Genomic DNA, 19656 nt, shown 5'->3' on the forward strand with positions numbered 1-19656 from the left:
GCACCAACAAGAACACAGCACAGAGGGACAGGAGTGGGGAGGCATTGCGGGGACCTGGGAATCAGGTACCATTCAACCTATAATCCTTCCCTCCCCTCTTCTTTTTCTCTGGAGACATTGAACTCCTAGAGATCCTATGGGACAAAATGCTACCGCTCCACCCCCCACCCCCGGAGTCTGCTAAGGAGCATTGGCCAGGCCTTTCTTCCAAGGACCGGCTAGTGGGCGCAGTCCACCATGCAACCAGTACTCATTTCTCTTCCAATCCACTGCCATCTTGTGGACTCCGACTCACAGCGACCTCAGAGGAAAGGGTAAGGACTGGCCCCATGATTCATCGTTCAGCCTCGTCTTTCTCCTGTGGGGCCGCTGGTGGATCCAAACTGCTGCCCTTGCAGTTGGCAGCCCAACATGTAATGCACTCTGCCACCAGGGCTCCAACTGTCTCCTCCCTGCCATCCAGGTGATGCCGGCTCACAGTGACCCTACAGGACAGAGCAGACCTGCCCCTGTGAGTTTCCGAGTCTGTAACTCTTCATGGGAGCAGAAAGTCTTGTCTTTCACCTGCGATGCAGCTGATGGTTTTGAACGGCTGATCTTGCGGTTAGCAGCCCGAGGCGTAACCATGACACCTCCAGGACTCCTTCACCAGGACATTGCAAACGTCCATAAAGGCCAGTGAGCTGCTCAGAGTTATGCAAGGACAAGTCCACGGTGTTTGTGCCCGGGAAGGGACGGCTTCTCTTTGGCCCCAGGCTCCTTGGGACTAAGGAGGTGTATGTGGCTGACGATCTGAAGGCTACCTGCCTTCCTGGTCGCGGAGGGTCAAGGACCATGGCCTGGCCCATCAGGACTTGGGAGAGGTTGTACTTCTGTGAACCACCTGCCTGTCCTGGGCGCCCAATCTCAGGTGTCATTCTAGAAGCTACAAACCAGTGGGTAGAAGCTATAAACACAGCAGGCAGGAGGTGAGACCACTGTAGCAAGAGGCAACCAAGCCAGCACAGCCCACCTTTCCAACAGAGCCCCTTGGACTGTGCTGCAGCCCCAGTCTCCCTCCTGCAGCTGGTCACCAGGTCCCAGACCTCACAGGACAATCACAGTTGCCTACAGGGTGCTGGAGGGGCACTGGTTAAACTGCTCAGCTGCTAGCACAAAGGTTGGCAGTCTGGACTCGCCCCGAAAGATCTGGCCAAGAAAGGGGCATTTCCCCTCGGCCCTACAGGGGCCCTAGGAGTCAGAACTGTTGGCCACAGTGGGCCAGAGAGTGAGGCCTGACGGAAGGGACAGTCGCGGGTCTGAAATCACCTCCCCATGAACTCAATGCTGAGCTCTCTACAGTGGACGCCGGCCTCCCTCTGGTGGCTTGACGTGGTACTGCAGGTCCCCTGCAGGCGCCCGCTGCCCACCCCCAGGAGGGAGCCAACTTGAGCCCCAGGGACCCAGGCAGGGTCATCCAGAACCTTACCAGCTCCCCGGGGCCTGTCCCCATACCCGCCCTCACCAGGCTCGCTGTCACCCTTCCTCCAGCGTCTGAGTAACGCTTCCGGAAAGGTGTTTTGTTCTTTGCATCCCGTTAGCCAATCCCCCGCTGGCCTTCAAATGAAGGAGGGCTGTCAGGATGGCCATAGTGAAGCGCCACCCAGCGCGAAGGAGCAGGACCGAGGCCAGCGGCGCTGGCCAGAGCCTGGCGGGACCCCTGTGCACAGAGCCGGCGCGCGCCCCTGCCGCCAGCACCAGGTACTGCACCAGGCGGGCGACTGCCCAGAGGCAACGCGCTGCCGAGAGCCGCTGGCCAGTGCGCCCCCACTGCTGGTGACCCACGCAGGACACAAGGGAATGCCGGCCTGTGGGAGGACGTCACGGCGTGCTTTTCACGTAGGGGACCATCTCCATAGGCTAATTTTCAGATCGCCAGGCCTTTCTTCCTGCTCTGAAAGCGCTGCTGAACCGTGTCCACCACAGGTGACCCTGCTGGTATTTGAAACACCGGTGGTAGAGCTTCCAGCCTCACTGGCAACACACAGGCCAGCACAGGACGACAGACCAACAGTCCTGCTCATTTCTGTTTCGGGAGGACAGAGCCCAGGGCCTACCTGTCCCCCAGAACCTGACCTTGCCCCCCCTCCCCCTCTCTGGGTTTAGTTTCCTCTGGTGGCGCCTGGCACTCACTCTCCCTCCTCCTTACACCTGGGAGGTGCCATGTGGCGAAGAATCAGGGGGCTTTCAGGCAGGCTGTGTCCACATTCTGTACGTTTGGGCTTGCCACCCACAGTCAGCAGTTTGAAACCACCAGCCTCTCCAAGAGAGAAAGAAGAGGTTTTCTCCCCCACAAAGAGCTACAGCCTCAGAAATCCACCAGGGCAGTTCTGCTCTGTCCTATGGGGTGGCTGTGGGTCGGAATAGACCAGATGGCCCTGAGTTTGGGTTTGCGTGACCTCACGCCATAGCCCCACCCCTATGACCTCACGCCATAGCCCCACCCACAGGCACACGAGTGCCCAAACTACTAGAACCCCCAGCGCACACTGGTGCTGCCTGCCACGGGCTCTCACCCCAGAAAGCCATGGCAGCTGTACCCTCAGGCCCAGGAGACACTGATGTAGCACAAGTTCTCAGGCCCAGGTGGAGTAGGGCTGGGCCAGGCAGGGAGCCCTGGAATCTCACCCTTCGATACCCGCCCCCCCCAGAAGCCCCAGCCAAGCTCCTGTAAAATCTAGCAGCCTCAGAAGCCCTGGGGGGGAGGGGGCTTGGGGTTCTACTCTGTCCTAGAGAGTCACCCCGCTTCCGGATTGAGTCAGCAGCACACAGCAACAACAACAACATCCTTTGATGGATCCTGAGTGAGAAATCTGAAACCTGTGTACTTGACAGGTTTGGAAGGGCTTGGAAGATTCTAGAATATGTTTTTCCCTGAGGTCAGTTAGTGCCGTCCTTGTGGGACTAGACTCTCACCCATCATTGCCAACAGCTGCAAGAAAGGCATCGGGGTGGGGGTGGTCACCGCCCACGGGTATCCATGCAGGCGTCTGACCGGAAGTTTCCAGAGGGATATCTAGGAATGTGCTGTGGTGTGGGAGACCTGGCTGAGAGGAAGCAGAGACAGGAAACGTTTTTTCTGTCTCTCCAAATTTACCTCAGACCTTTCTTTGTCAGGGAAACATGGCAGCTTGAATCCCGAAAAGTACACCCCCCCCCCCACCAAAGTGATCCTGAAACCGAAGCTACCCCCTCAAGTCTTCCTTGAAATGAAAAAAAATAAATTAAAAATAAAACTCAGTGACTCAGCGCACGTGTAAAGCCGTTGTTGTTGGGGAGTGTCTCCAGTGGTCTTTGACCCTTATTTACTGACCCCACGTGACAGGGCAGACCTGTCCCCTAAGGAGCAGGGAGCCAGAACGCTGTTCCTCAGAGAGGCTGGGCATGACTGGATATGTTTACAAACATTAAAAAAGAGCAGAGGCGACATCAGTCAAGAAGAGCCACCCTGGTGGCAGAATGGCTATTCATTGGGCTGTTGACGACAAGGTCAGTAGTTCAAAATCACCAGCCGCTGGGGGTGGGGGGAGTAGAGGTGTCTGCTCCTATCAAAACGTACAGTTTCAGAAGCCCACAGGGGCAGTTCTGCCCCATCCTACAGGGCCAGCATCGCCTCGGCGGCGGCGGCAGTGAGTTCAATAAATCTGTAAATAAAGAGCCCTGGTGGGTGCAGTGGGTAAACCCTCCACTGCTAACCCCAAGGTCAGTGGTCTGAACCCACCAGAAGGTCTGCTTCTGTAAATATCCCCAAACCCCAACTCACTGCCATCAAGCCGACGCCGACTCATAGGGACCCGATAGGACAAATGAGACCTGTGAGTTTCTGAAACTGTAACTCTTTACGGGAATAGAAAGCCTCATCTTTCTCCCAAGGAGCAGTGGGTGGTTTTGAACTGCAGACCTTGCGGTTAACCAAACCCCTGCATCGCCTAGGACACTTATCCTCTGTCCCATCGGGTCGCTATGAGTCAGCATAGACTCAAAGTCAGGTTTGGGGTTTCATTTAAAGAATGGAACTACAGAAACAAATTAAGTGGTGAGGTAGTTTGTTTATGGTGCCAACCTGGCCAATAAACACAGGTGGGGCTAATTGAAGGGCGGAGAGATAAATGGCTTCTGAGCCTCGCCTTTCTAGTTCTCGGGTCTCTTGCTTTCTGATGGTCGGACCAGGGTGCAGCTGCCTTAGCCCTTCCTGCTTCAGCTGGCAAGACATCCCTGAGGAGAAGCCACATGGACCTACCCTGATGCAGCCTGGGTACTAGAGCAGCTGTGTGGAGACCCCTGCCAGCGCTGAGATGCTTACTCGCTCACTGATTCAGCTTTCCTGCAGTCAGCATCATTGTGTCTGTTTTGTGAGATGGAGGAGGACTTTGTGGATTGGTGTCAGACATAAGGGTTAATGGGTTAATGTTGGACTTGTGGGCTTGGGCAGCACTGGGTTGGGATGTTTTCTTGATGCGCACTAAACCTTTATATAAAACTCTCTCTTATACATGAGTTTCTGTGGATTTGTTTCTCTCAAGTACCCAGACTGACACAAGTGGTGTTCTGTGTTTTGTCAGGAAGTTTGCAAAGATTCCTGGCCCTTTTTTTGGTGTGGCGTGTTTGCAAGAGCTGGCCCCTGAGCCTGGGGTGAGGTGCTCCACTGGCTGGGGGGTTGGGGGAGCTGCTCAGGTGTGATACTCTGTTTGGCCACGAGATGGCACTGCCAACGTGCTGGCTTCTGAAGCCTTGGGAAGAGACCTCAGAAACGCTGCCAGAGACAGCATAGTTTTCAGCCCTCCTACACCATTCTCAGCTCTATGATCTCCCGCTAACCGAAGGTCGCCAGTTCAAATCCACAAGACTGAGGGATAAAGATGAGGCTTTTTTCTCCTGTGAAGCTTTGCCGCTGTTAGCGCCAGCAAGGGGATTCGGGCCCACAGTTACCCTACGATAAAGACAGAATGACACACTGTCAGTCCTGCGTCATGCTCACAACTCACGCCTGAGCCCATCGAGGCAGCCGCGATGCCAGTCCATCCTGTCATGGGTCTTCCTCTCCATCACCACCCCTCCACTTTACCAAGCATGTCGTTCTCCAGGGACTGGTCTCTCCTGACCACACGTCCAAAGTCTGGAAGCTGACGTCTCATCGTCCTTGCCTCTAAGGAGCACTCTGGCCGTACTTCTTCCCAGACAGATGTGTCTGTCCTTTTAGCAGTCCACGGCACCCTCGATCTTCTTCTCCAGCACCACAATGCAAATGTATCGATTCTTCTTTGGGCTTGCTTATTGTGTCTGACTTCCACGTGCACAGGAGGCGACTGAAAGCACCACGGCCTGAGTCAGGTGCATCTCCGTCCTCAACGTCACAGCCTTGCTTTGCAATACTCGAAGGAGCTCTTGTGCCGAAGATTTGCTCAGTGCGATGTGTCCTTTGATCTCTTGACTGCTGCTTCCATGAGGATTGATTGCGGGTCCAAGCAAGACAAAATCCCTGGCAACGTCAACCTTTGCTCTGTTCATCGGGATGTGACCGATTGGTCCGGTGGTGAGGATTTGGGTCTTCTTGACATTGAGTTGCCATCCATCCGGAAGGCGCCAATCTTTGATCTTCATCACCACGTGCTCGCGATCCTTTCGGCCAGCGAGCTTGTGTCATTTGCACGCCGCAGGTTGTTCATAAGCCTCCGGATGCCACGTTCCTCTTCATGCAATCCAGCTTCTCTGTCTACCTGCTCCATGTGGGCAGGTGAGTTGTGGTGCTGGAGAAGAGATTCAAAGAACCACGGACCGCTCACAGGACACACACGTCTGCCTCGGGAGGAGGACAACCCGAGTGCTGCTTAGAGACAAGGATGGCGAGACTTGGTCTTACCAACCTTAGACAGTGTATTCGTCTGGGTACTTTAGAGAAACAAATCCACAGAAACTCATGTATAAGAGAGAGATTTATATAAAGGTTTAGTGCACATCAAGAAAACATCCCAACCCAGTGCTGCCCAAGCCCACAAGTCCAACATTAACCCATATGTCCGACACCAATCCACAAAGTCCTCCTCCATCTCGCAAAACAGACACAATGATGCTGACTACAGGAAAGCTGAATCAGTGAGCATGTGAGCATCTCAGCACTGGCAGGGGTCTCCACACAGCTGCTCCAGCACCCAGGGCTGCATCGGGGTAGGTCCATGTGGCTTCTCCTCAGGGATGTCTTGCAGGAACTCATTCTTGCCAGCTGAAGCAGGAAGGGCTAAGGCAGCTGCACCCTGGTCGGACCATCAGAAACCAAGAGACCCGAGAACTCCAAAGGTGAGGCTCATCGAGCCATTTATCTCTCCGCCCTTCAATCAACCCCATGCGTTTATCGGCCAGGTTGGAGCAATAAACCTTAATCTCAGACAGGGTGTTGTGCTTGTTTTTGTGAGTTGCTGTTAAGTCATTCCTGACTGAGCGTGCCCCTGGGTACAACCCAACCCAACACCACGGGGTCCTGTGCCATCCTCACCATTGTTACGTGAGTGGCACCACTGTGCCCATTCATCTTGTGGAGGGCCTTCCTCTTGTTGCTGCCCCTCCTTTACCAAGCAAGCTGTCCTTCGCCAGGGACTGCTCTCCCCTGACAACGCGTCCAAAGTACGAGGAGCACTCCGGCCGCGCGTCTTCCAAGGTAGGCGTGTTTGTTCACCTGTCACTTGTGCCGGTGGGAAAGGCAACACCGAACGAGGTAAGTGGACAGAGCTTGGAGGTGAATGACGCCACCAAGACCCACAGAAGAAAAAGGACGTGTTGGCCATGGCGGCGGCCTCTCTGACTTTGAGACGGCGTGAAAGGGCATCTGTGGCAATGTGTCCGTATGTCAATATAGTGTGTGTATAAAATAATAAATGCACAGCCGTCTCACCAATTCCAACTCATAGTGACCCGACTGGCCTGTGGGTTTCGGAAACTGTCACTCTTTATGGGAGCAGACAGCCTCATCTTTCTCCCTCAGGGTGGCTCGTGGTTTCAAACAGCTGACCTTGCAGTTAGCTGCCCACCTCGTAGCCCACTACACCACTAGGGCTCTTATAGGTGTGTACAGGTACGCATAGATGCCGCTCTGTAATTGTATGTGCATATTTTCATAGTTGGCTTCGTTGTGAATGCTTCTTAGACAAAACCAAATCCTCTGGGGATTAGTGTTCTGTGCCTCCAGGATCAGACTCAGAGTTGTGTTGGATGTCTCAGTCAGACGGCATAATCTCATTCATAAAGTGACTTTCTGTCACCTCCGATACCTGTGCAAGTTAGATACGGACTGAGGAAAACTTCAGATGCCTTTGAAGGACGGTGCTGGAGAGGGATATTGAACCCACCTGGAAGAAGTACAGCAGGACGCTCCTTAGAAGCCAGGCCGTTGAGACCCTATCTCACATACTTGGGACATGTGGTCAGTAGAGACCAGTCCCCAGAGGAGGCCACGGTGGTGGGTCAAGATGGGGGGCAGAGGAAAGAAGGCGGACCCTGAGGACCTGAGGCCAGGGGCTTCAGTGGAGAGCAAATGTTTTGAGAATGATGACAGCAATGAATGTACAAATGTGCTTGACACAATGGATGGATGTATGGATTGTGATGAGTTGCATGAACCCCTAATAAAATGATTTAAAAAAAGAAACACATACACACACACACAGAGTCTCCAATAAATGATTTATTTAGAAAAAAAGTAATTAAGCCCAAACCATAATTGCATTTTGGCTGATAGTCTTCAGTTTTCAAGTGGAAAATATAAAACAAAACAAAAAAAGACTAGCTAACATGCCATTTTATTCAATTACCAGCCGGTACATTTTTTAGTTAATCATTTTTTAAAAAGAAGGCTGACCCTTGATGAGATGGGCTAACAGTGGCTTGCGAGGGTGGCCAGGACCAGGCGGCGTTCTGTGGTACACAGGGTCACTCTGAGCTAAAACCCACCCAAAAGCCTCCGAAGGACACTAACAACAGTCCACAATGCTGTGCGGTGCCTGCTCCTTTCCTGAGCACTGTCTGGGGTCTTTAACGCCCTGAGCTGCCATCTTAGTGACCGCTATTGTCCACCACTCCTCTAGAACCAAGAGAAGGAAAGAGGTAAACAAAACAATCCACAGGACAAGCGGTGGTGGTTTTGAACTGCCGACCTTGTGGTTAGCAGCGCAATGACCAGAGGGCTCCCTTCAGAGAAAGGGGGTGATGGAAACCATGGCCAGGCGACAGCAGGCACCCACCGCTGGAAGCTGTGTGCCCCTTGGGTCAGCCTTCTGGAGCTCAGCTCCCGAGAGAGGCAAGGGTCCCCCAACCTTCATCCAGGTCCCAGCCAGGTCCACGCCACTGAGGCGTGTACTTCCAATGTCCACCAGAGGGCGGGCGCGCGCCGCCGTGAATCTCCTGGAAGGCTCGCCCTGCAGAGACCTTTCTGTGATGCCCCTAACCCTCTCCCTACACGTCCCTCTCCTCCTCCTCCTCCTCCTCCCTTCCTCCTCCTCCTCCCTCCTCCTCCTCCTCTCCCCACCTCTTTTTTTCCCTCACTGCCTCTTGTTTGTCTCTGTCTCTTGGTCTTTCTCTAGAACCCCAGGGGGGGTCAGAGAGGCTGAATTTTCACAAGATCACCAGGACGTGCTTCCTGGTCCGTGACGTCCCACGAAGTCACTCGGAGTCAGACTTGACTTGCCGGCATTTTGGGTTTGGGTTTAAAGTGTATGTTCAATAGCATAGGTTTTTAAAACAAACAAAGACAAAAATCCATAGAGCTGTGGCATAAGCTAGAAGCTAGTGTCTGTAACCAACTCACTAGGAGCTCAGGCTACTCCTGGATTTCTGCTTCCCGGTTCACAAAGTCACCCTCTACTTCCCAAAGAGCTGCTGCGGCTCCAGCCATTACGTCCACATTCCAGGTGGCCAGAAAGGGAGGAAGCAAGGGCCAAAGGGTCTACCTCCCAGCCGCACTGGCCTCTTCGAAGAGATTTCCCAGGCCCCAGTGACTTCTCATAGCTGCACCTGCGCACGAGGTCCCAGCACCCAGGACAAGTGAGAGGCCGTCGGCCCAGGCACATTCTCTTGTTCTCTTGAAGGGGGCAGGAGCCGGATGCCACAGACCCCAACCCCAGTGGGCTTTTCCATACTCGTCGCTAATGCTGTCCACTGACCTGTCTGGGATTTTAAGGTATATGGCTGTGCTGAGGACAGCCCTGGTCCCCCGGGTCCTTTGTCACAGCTCACAGTGGCTAACAGGAGCCGACAGTGACATCTCCTGAGTGGACGGATGGCCACTTCCCAAATCCAGATGCCAGGACTGGCCAGGGCCACTTGGAGGATGGGTTGCAGAGAGAGTGCCCATGGCGGGCTCCCATTTAATGAGCGTAGCTCATGGAGCCCTGGTGGTACCATGGGTTTAGCACTGGACTGAAAAGTGAGTCGTTCAAAGGCCCCAAGCCACCCATGGGAGAAAGAGGGGGCTTTCTGCTCCCCGCAAGAGTTACAGTATCAGAAACTCACAGGAGCAGGTAGACCCTGTCCAGGAGGGTCGCAAAGAGCTGGAATCCCCGCGCTGGCTGTGAGTTTGGTTGGATTAGCATTTTGAGTGTTTTACCAGACTCACTGGTACCTCGAGGGGCCCTGGTTGGCACAGGGGGCTACATGTCGGGCGAGATCAACAGCTACATGGGACAACCCTGTCCCATAGGGCGGCTAGGAGTCAGCATGAACCCAATGGCAGGAAGGGTTTTCCGTGTGGCTGGTGAGGCTGTTTCAGCTCTCGACGCCCCCGTGTGTCACAAAGTGGCACTGAAATTGAAAGCAGTAAAATTTCCACTGCTGAGCTGAAGGACCTACTGGGCAGCTTCCCACCCCAGCAACGACTAGACTGCACAGCAGAAGAAAGGCCTGGTAATCAACCCCCAATGTCAGCCAAGAAAACCTGGGAGGCTCTGTCGCACCGGGGTGGCCCTGAGTCGGAGCCTGCTCGCTTGCCCATGGGGCCTCCGTGGACCGGTGGCCAGACTGCATAGCAGCCTCCGTGAGAATGTCAGCCTTTGAGGCTCTTGCTGGTGCACTTCTCCCCCCTCGCCCTACCCCCACTTTTTATGTCTTGGTTGTGTAATTAGCTGCATGTTGGAGGGGTGCCCAGGCTGAGGGAGAAGCCAGGGGTCTAGGGGCTACTGCCAGGGACCTCTGTGCGCTGTGCAAAGATGGGTAGAACTAGCCCAATGGCAGTTACCAGGGCCTCCTGCGCCCCCCCCCCCAACTCCTCCCTTCCCTACATTTTGTCCAGCACCCTTTCTCTGGGCACTGCTTCCAAACCCAACCAAACTCACTGCCACCCGATAGGACAGGGCAGAACTGGCCCTGGGTGTTTCTGAGACCGTATAGGTCTTTACGGGAGTGGAAAGCCTCATCTTTCTCTCTCGGAGCTGCTGGTGGTTTTGAACTGCCGACTTTGTGGTCAGCAGCACAGTGCGTAACCACTCTGCCACCAGGGCTCAGTTACAGTCTGGAGGGGGAAGAGACATGCTGAGATGTCTGTTTCCTGCGTTTTAATAACAAGCTCAGGAATGACCAAATACATGTGCCACGGAAAGAAAGGCCAGTGTGGAAAATGACTCCTTGTGGGACTAATTTTATTTTTCTCTCATATAAACAAGCGCTGTGGCTCCCCTGTTGGTAATACATCTTTGTCAAACTCTTAAATGAGTAAATAAAATAAACAAAACCCAACGGGCCACGGGTATGCTGGCTCCACGGACGCCCACCTTGTGAGTGTGGGTAGAGCTGTGTCTGCGCAATGTCCCGTGGGGGTCACCAAGCTTTTCTTCCCAGACACGTTGGGGCGGACTTCAGTCAGCAGCCGGGCCTTAACTCTCTGTGCCTCGGAGCGATTCCCCCTCCACAAGATGAGCCCAAGACCGAGCCAGACCACTCACTCGCCTCAGGCTAGATCTGGGCCCCACCACGTTTTTCAGTTCAGTGGCTGGTTCTAGGGCAGGAGAGTGCCAGGCCTTTCCTCTGAGGCACCTCCAGGTGGATTTGAACTGCCCACCTCTCCATTGGCAGCCGTGCACTCAACCCTCTGTACCATCCGGGAAGCCATAGGATTTCAGCCACAGAGCGCCTGTGACCCAGGATGATTGGCTGTGGAAGTCTGGAATGTGGTCTCTGGATCCGGGCCAGCATGGGTGGTTACGAGAAGGCGAACCTGGGGCTGTCGGGTGGATTCCGACGAGAGGGACCCTGCAGTGCCTGGCACGGCTGCCCCATGGGGTTTTCAAGGCTGAACATCTTGATGGAAGCAGGCGGCCGCATCTGCTTCCTCTCGGAGCCGCTGGTGCGTTCCAACCTTGTGGTGAGGGGCTGAGTGCTTAATCCCGGGGCCACCAGGACCCCTGGTGTTTGCAGAAATAATTGCCCCCAGGAAAAGGGAAGAGGCTGGCACCGTTTTAGGTAAGCAGTGAGCCTCTCAGAAGAGCCCCTGTGATGTAGACGCTGCAGATCACCTGCTCTGGGCTGGCGCTGCTGCACCCAGCCACCCTGACACAGACCCTTGGTGAGGGCCAGGCAGGGAGAGGCTGGTGGGGACAGCTTTCCAAACACGCTGAGCAAAGGCAAAGCAGCACGGGCGGGCGAACTCAGTCATCACAAGCTACTAAGGGGCCTGGGTCCCTGCATTCACACCCTAGGGAGCCATTGTCCTCTGCAGGTTCCAGGATTCTATTTATTTACATTTTAATAGCCGCAATAAAACAACTCCAAACTCCGGCCTTCAAGTCAGTTCTGACTCACAGCCCCCCTGCGGGACCACCTGACCTGCTCCTGGGCTCGCCAGAGACTGTAAACTGTTAGGGGAGCAAGACCCCAAACTCCAATAAATCAGCACCAGATTTGCTGCCAGCAAGTCGACGGCCACTCATCCGACCCTGGAGGACCCGGCAGAACTGCCCCCTGAGTTTCCAAGACCGTAACTCTTTGCAGGAGTAGAAAGCCTCATCTTTCTCCCAAGGAGCGGCTGTTGATTTTGAACTGCTGACCTAGGAGGTAGCAGCCCAACCCACAATGGGCACAAAGCGTGTCCTGGATGGAATTGGGCTCCCCTGCTACCAAAACTGTTTGTAAAGATTAACCCTGACTGTCACCTGCAAGGTCTCCACTTCCAACCCAAAGGGTGACAGGCTGAGACACCCTAGGGAGCTGTTCTGCTCGGCCCTGCAGGGTCACTGTGAGTCAGTGGCTACTCAATGGCAGTGCACGAGTTTGGTTGGATAGCTATTAAGAGAAAGGACTCTAGTGGCCCAGAGCGTTAAGCTTTGGTCTGCCAGCAGAAAGGTCTGCAGTTCGAATCTACCAGCCTCTCCGAGGGAGAAAGCAGAGACTGTCTGCTCCCATCAAGAGTTACAGGCTCAGGAATCCCGGGAACAGTTCTACTCTGTCCAGAGGGTCGTGGTGAACCGACTGGAAGGCAATGGGTTTGGTTTTCCTGATACATGTGGTTAGAATCCCATCTGAGAATGCGTTTTCCCTGCTATATACACGGAACAGTATGAGGATAGCGTGTGTCTTAAATCAATCTCTTTTGAGATTGAAAAAAAAATCTGAAGGAACAAGCTAGCACAATCCAAGAAGACACCGGCCACAAGAAGACTGCTAGGCGCTAAGCCATAGAGGATAAAAAGAGGCACCAGCCTTATCCCTTGGGGTGGGGGTAGGGGAGGCAAGAGACAGAGAGAGAGAGAGAGAGAGAGAGAGAGACAGAGAGAGAGACTTCCTTAGAGCTGCTATCCTGAATTCAGACTGCCGGCCTCCTAAACAACAAGAAAATTAATTTCTGTCTGTAAAAGCCACCCCTTGTGATGGTTCTGTCCCAGCAGCATTAGAGAACCAAGATTGTGTATCACGGACGGCACAGGCCTGGGCAGCATTTCCTCCCTGGTTTATTAGTTCAGAAGAAGTAGGCGCTGACTCACAGCACTTCACTGCAGCTGGATTTCACCCAACTTTGCAATTCTGTGTACTTGTAACGGTGTAACCGCTGTGTGACTGTGTAACTTGTAACTTGCTGACTTCTGCCGTTGCCATAGGCCTACGAGCAAAATGCCTTTGTATATATTTGAGGAACGTTATAATGAAGTATATATATGAAGTTAATCCTGAGGGTCTGCGCTCATGTTTGTTTGGTTTTTGTTTGCTTTTTAAAGGATTTCATAAATTACTTATGCAGCTTCAGCAAAAAAAAATAAAAAAACTCCGCCCCACCATCTGAGAACTGCCCTGTCCACTGAGAGGGTTGTTGTGGGCAAGGTGGAGGCTGTCTTTCAGTCACTACCTGCAGTGTCCACGCTGAGTACGAACAGTGGAAGTTCTTGGCTGCGAACCAGACAGTTAAAGACTTGAGACGAAGCCTTTAACCAGGCACCTGATGGAGCCCAGTTCTCTCTAGACACACCTGGAGCCTCCCTCTGTGAGCCAGAGATCTTCCGGGGCACAGCTGATCTTGTCAAATCCACAGAAAAATGGGTCCAGCTCTCTGAGCAGCAGCAGCACCACCCAGGGCAGTGGTCACCCCGATGCGGACTCTGCTTGGCTCCCGGTCAGAACCAGCTTTTCTGGCTCTAGAAAAACCAAAGGCTGTCCCTACGGCGTATCAGTGGGGACAGTGGGGTTCGTGGTAGAACCGTCACCTTTCACTCAGGAGGCAAGCTTGAGCCCTGGCCAGTGCGCCCACTGATCCGTGGAGGCTTGTGTGCTGCTCAGAGGCCGAGCAGGTTTCACCAGAGCTTCCTGACGAACGCGGACTAGGAAGAATGGCCCGGTGACCTGCTTCTGAGAGGCAGCCAAGGAAAGCTTACAGGTGGGGGTGGTCCAGGTTGTAACCAGTCACTAGGGAGGGTGCAGGGCTAAGCAGTGTCTCATTCCACTGGGTGGGGCCCACCAGCTACCAGGGCTGACAAGAAGCTGTGGCGGCACTGGGGTCGGGCTGCTAACTGCAAGGTCAGCAGTTCAAAACCACCAGCCACTCCCTGGAGAAAGATGAGGCTTTCTATTCCTGCAAAGTATGACGGTCTTGGAAACCCACAGGGGCAGTTCTACGCTGTCCTACAGGGTCCCGATGAGTCGGAACCGACTCAAGGGCAGTGAGGTGCTCTTTTTCTTGGGGCCCAAACGAGGAATCAGGAAGCGTGCGGAAGAACGCATGCACTTGAGTCATGGTGATGGCGAAGACTGCGGGAAGTGCCGTGGACGGCCAGGAGAACAGACACACTGGGGTGCTCCTCAGAGGTGAGACTGTGTCTCGCGTGCTTTGCTCATGCTGTCAGGTGAGACCAGTCTCTGGAGAATCATGGATGGTAAAGCGGAGGGGCAGCCAAAAAGGAGGAAGCCCTCGATAAGCTGGCCGGACACAGTGGCCGCCACGGTGGGCTCAGCAGAGGGACAATTGTGAGGAGGGTGCAGGGCCGGGCCATGTTTGACTCTCTTGTGCATCAGGTAGTGGTCAGTCAGCCCTGACTCGGCAACACTGAACTGGGGAAGCAGGAACAGCAGCAGCAGCTGCTGCGTTTACCCAGCAGGCAAGAGGTGACCCTCCATCCGATGAGAGAGTGGATTCAGCGACCTTCTGATCCAGCAGTAGTATGACCCTGTGACTGTGGATTAAGAGTGACAGTGGTCACTGGCTGGAGCTGACAGTCCCAGGTCACTGGGGGGCAGCAGCACCAATCATCCCTGCTTGGCCCTTTGTTCTTGGTCAATCAGTACTGGGTGTCCACCTCAGTAGGTGACAGGTGACATCCATGGGGCCCAAGGACCCAGATGCCTGGTGACCCCGTGTGTGCAGGGCAGGACCGTGCTCCCTGGGCCTGCTTCCCACAGCTGGGGCCTTTGGGGGTCGGATCACCAGGACTTTCTTACGGGCACCACAGCATGGGTTTGAACCACCAACCGTTCAATGCTTAGAGTTTTGCTCAACCCAGGGGCTCTGGGGAGAGGACATTGTATTTTACCACTTTGCTGGGTGGCCATTCAGGCTAATGGGCACAGTGCCCATTTCACACGGCCTTGGACCCCGCTGTGGGAGGTCCAGTGCATCCAACACATGCCATCTGCTCTCTGCCCTCACCTGTGAAGTTTTCCAGGGCCAAGACCACAGTGCGCCTCTCCCTCACTGCCACTGAGGTTTTCTGACTCATAGCAAGCCTACAGGGCAGGGTAGAACTGCCCCCGTGGGCTTCCAAGGTTGTAGCCCTTTAAGAGAGCAGAAAGTCTGGTATTTCTCCCTCGAAGGAACTGGCGGTTTCGAATCGCCGACCTGCGGACCTAGCAGCCCAATGCTGAACCCCCTACGACACCTCTCAACTTGAAACCTCACTGCCATCGAGTCAAAGCTGACTCATGACGGACCGCTGTGGGTTTCCAAGACTGTAACTGCTGAGAGGAGTGGAAATCCCTGTCTTTGTCCCACAGAGCTGCTGGTGGTTTCGAACCAGTGAGCATGCAGATTGCAGCACAAAGCGTAACCACTACACCACCAGGGTCATGAGGGGGCGGTGGGGTGGGGGCAAGGCTCTGAAACCCATGTGGAAGGACATGGAGTGGTCTGATTGGTGGCTCCTGCCACGTGGTCCTTCCCCAGTCTGATGGCATCCCCTCCTCATTTGCACCTGGTGAGAACGGCGTGTGGGGCGGCTAGAATCAGCAATGGGGTAAAACCAGCATTGGAGAAACGTGAGTGAGAGACGCCAGCTTCGAGGGCTGACACTGACCAGGAGGGCCTTCTCTGAAGGCTTCCTTCCCGCCCTGGGACTGGAGCAGAGGGGACATGGGGAGCAGAGAAAAGGTGGGCCCACCAGGGCTTGTGGCTGGTGGGTGTAAGGGGAGGGGGCTGAGGGGGCTCTGGGGACACAGCATGGGCTGTCAGGACCCAGCTCCCCTGTACCATCCACTGCAGTGACAGAGCAGCGCCCCCCACACCGAGGTCACCTCTCCAGGGACCTTTGATTCAGCCTCCGGCTCCTGGCCCTGTGCCATCCCTGTGGGCAGTGCCTTGTCAGACCGTGGGCATCCGTAGGGTCTTCTTTGGCTGTTTGGGGAAGTAGAATGCCCGGCCTTTCTTCCTAGTCTGACTCTCCTGACTCCTGCTCACCCTAATGGCAGGTATCCACTAATGGATGCGTGGGAATGCCAGGTGCACTGACCAGGAATCCAACCGGAGTCTCTCCACGGGGGGTGGGGGTGGGGCAAGGATCCTCTTATTGACCCAGCCCTGCCCTCCTCTCTCCTCACTGCCCTCAGGTCGGTTCCGACTCATGGGTACCCTGTAGGACAGGGTGGAACTGCTCCGTAGGGTTTCAGAGGCTGCAGCTCTTTACAGGAGCAGATAGTCTCTGTTTTCTCCTTCAGACACACTGGTGGGTTTGAACTGATGACCTTTCAGATAGCAGTCTAACTCTTAGCCACTGTGCTGCAAAGGCTCCTTCTCACTATACACCCAACCAACCAATCAAACCAACCACTGGCTACAGAGTGGCTTCTGATTCCCAGTGACCCTCCTTAGGGTGTCTGAGGCTGTAACTCTTTAGGGAAGCAGACAGCCTCATCTTTCTCCCTCAGGTGGCTGGTGGGTTTTGAACTGTTGACCTAGCAGTTAGTGCCCAGCGTCACCAGGGCTCCAGATTCAAAAAAAGATCATCGTCAGTGCCGACTCCTGGTGACTGTATGGGACCAGCTAGAACTGCCTCTGTGGGTTCTGAGGCTGTAACCCTTCACGGGAGTTTGGCAGCCTCCTCTTTCAGAGTGGCTGGTGGTTTCAAAGGGCCAGCTTCGAGGGTCACAGCTGATTTGTCATCCACTACGCCACTGGAACCAGGCATCCGCAGAAGGCACAGAAACCAAGCACCCTGCTCATTGCCACGGAGCAGACTCTGCCTCCCTGTGCCAGACCCTAGATGTGTTTCTGATGCGGTGAATCTTCACGGGCAGCTGGTCAGTTGGACCCCATCCAACTCTCAGGAGCTGCTCTGAGTGGGCAGCCCAGGCTCTGGACCCTCCCAGGCCTAGACACACTGGAGCCCAGATGACCTGAGCCTGACCTGAGCAGCCCCCACCTCACCTCACCCAGCCCCCTTCCTGCTGGGGCACCCACCGGCCTCAATTTCAAGACACTTCTGGTGGTCAACATGGAGGGGTGAGGTCTCCCACGTGTGATTGAGCCCAGGACGGGAACAGCATTCCACCACCCGTCAGAGAGGCTTGTCAGGGAGATGGCAGAAGGGTCCCACAATGACCTTTGGTTTGAGACCGCTAAGGCTGGTGGCACATCGGTGGAGCACTTGGCTGCTTCTCAAAAAGTGGATGGTTGGAACTTGCCCAGTGGACGAGAGATTCGGTTTGCTAGGAAACCGTGCGGGGGCAGGTCCACTCTGTGACTGGCTCCCGCAAAGAGGAAGAGCCCCTCAGGGAACCCCTAGATCCTACTGGGCCTGGGGCAAAGCCTCCGAGAGCAAGGAGATGGGGTGCAGCTGTGTCCGCCTGGGGCAAAGCCTCCGAGAGCAAGGAGATGAGGTGCAGCTGTGTCCACACCTGCATCTGCGACCCAGGGGCCCAGGTGGTGCTGTTTGTCGGATGTTAAGACGCTAAGCGCAGTGGTTCACGCCCACCAGCCACTCGGAGGGAGCTGAATGCGGAGGGAGCTGAATGCGGAGGGAGCTGAATGCGTCCGTCTGCCTGTAGAGATCATATCCACTGCCACGGAGTGGACGCTGACTCGCAGTGACCCTACAGGGTAGACAGAGCAGAACGTCCCCTGTAACTCTTGATGGGACTAGAAAGCCTCATCTTTCGCCTACAGCTGGTTGGAGAGGCTAGTGGTTTTGAATGGCTGACCTCTCGGTTAGCAGCCCAACTAGTAAACAACAACGCTGCCAGGGCTCCTGTAAAGATTACAGCCTTGGAAATCCTACTGAGTGTCTGCCATGAATGCGGTAGGTGTGACTACCCACAGGAAGAGGAGGAGGCCGGGGAGGAGAGGGAGTAAGGGGAGGAGGGGGAGAAAGGAGGAGGAAGAGGAGGGGAAGGGCTGTTGGGTGAGACTCCTGCCTAGAGCACCTGATAATTCTGCTGTGTGTTGGCACTTTCTACACCCCCCCACCCCCGACCCCAAGGCCCGGGGCTCCAATGTCTCTGAGTCATTGCAAACACCCTGCTTTCCTGCGAGGTATCCGCACCTTGATGCTCACGCTCCTCAGAGAAGCATGCCAAGGGGTGAGTGGGCTGGAGGGCTATGTGAGGACACAGGCGGTGGGCCTTCTCCAACATGGTCCGCCGCCTTCACCCTGGACAACGGGGGTGTCACCGCTGTGGAGACCCAGTGCTGTGGCCATGACCATGAGTGTCCCACAGGCTTTCACGCCTCCGCTACAGACCCCATGCTCTACAGGGTGGAGACCCCCTGTATGACCGCAGGGGAGGGAACAGTGTGGGGGGGCAGGCCCTCTATCGTTCTGCCTCACCAGCCCGACCGTGCTAGTCTGGGGTGCCAGGGGTTAGTGGGCGTGCACCACAATCCACTGCTAGCCTCGCTGGGGGTGGGGGGTGATTGCAGGGGCGGGCTGGCTCTGCCTCGGGCCTGGGCTGTGGGTGCTTACGGCCTTCAATGAGGCAAAAGCAACCACAACGATCACTGAACACCCGTTGCCCTCAAGTTGATTCTGACTGGGGTGCAGGGTGTGCAGGGTGCCATTGCTCCAGGGGGTCTTTGAGGCTGGGGCCTTTTGGAAACCGACTGCCAGGCCTTTCTTCCTTGGTGCCTCTGAGTGGACTCGAACAGGCCACCTTCTGTTGTTAAACCAGTGGCCTGAGAGCTGTGTGGCTTCCTGTTCTGGCTGTGTGCCGTCTGTGCGTGTGTGCACTGCTTGCATGGGCATGTGAGCTGGGGGTGTGTGGGCGGGTGGGATAGGGTGCTGAAAGGTCCAGGCTTCCTGGGTACCCTGGCCTGCCTTCAGACATTGTCCAGCTCTGAACATACTGCCCCTCATGCTGCTGAGTGATGTCAGAGGCCCTGACACTGTCATGCCCAACGCTGGTCATCTCTCCCACCAAGATCTAGCATGAGACTTCGTAGATGTGTGGTAGTTACATAATCTGTCAATTTGCGACTTGAGCGGATTAAGATTGAAGGGGTGGGGTCTAGTCTGTCAATCAAGTGACAGCCAATGAGGCCTCTGTGTGGGCATGGCCTTCTCTTGAGGATTCTGGGAAATCTCATTTCTTCCTACTTGGAGGGGGGAGATTCCCTCTCTGCTCACTCCCTTGGAGACTCTCTACTGACAAGATACATGGCACTACATGCCCTGGGAACTGGAGAAGCCACGTGGAGACCCCTGCTAGCACTGAGATGCTTACAATGCCACTGGATCCAAAGACTTTCTCCCCACTGGCCTGCGATTCGGTGTTGCATGTGTTTTGTGAGTCTGAAGAGGACTTTATAGATTGGTATTGGACATATGGGCTAATATTGGACTTATGGGCTTGGACTGGACTGGGTTGGGATGCTTTCTCAATGTACACTCACCCTTTATATAAAACTCTCTCTTATACTAAGGTGACCAGATTTAAAGCGGGACACTATTGACC

The sequence above is a fragment of the Echinops telfairi genome, unplaced genomic scaffold (assembly GCF_000313985.2).
Source record: "Echinops telfairi isolate 266 unplaced genomic scaffold, ASM31398v2 ScPeMD7_5;HRSCAF=22, whole genome shotgun sequence".
Classification (NCBI taxonomy): Eukaryota; Metazoa; Chordata; class Mammalia; order Afrosoricida; family Tenrecidae; genus Echinops; species Echinops telfairi.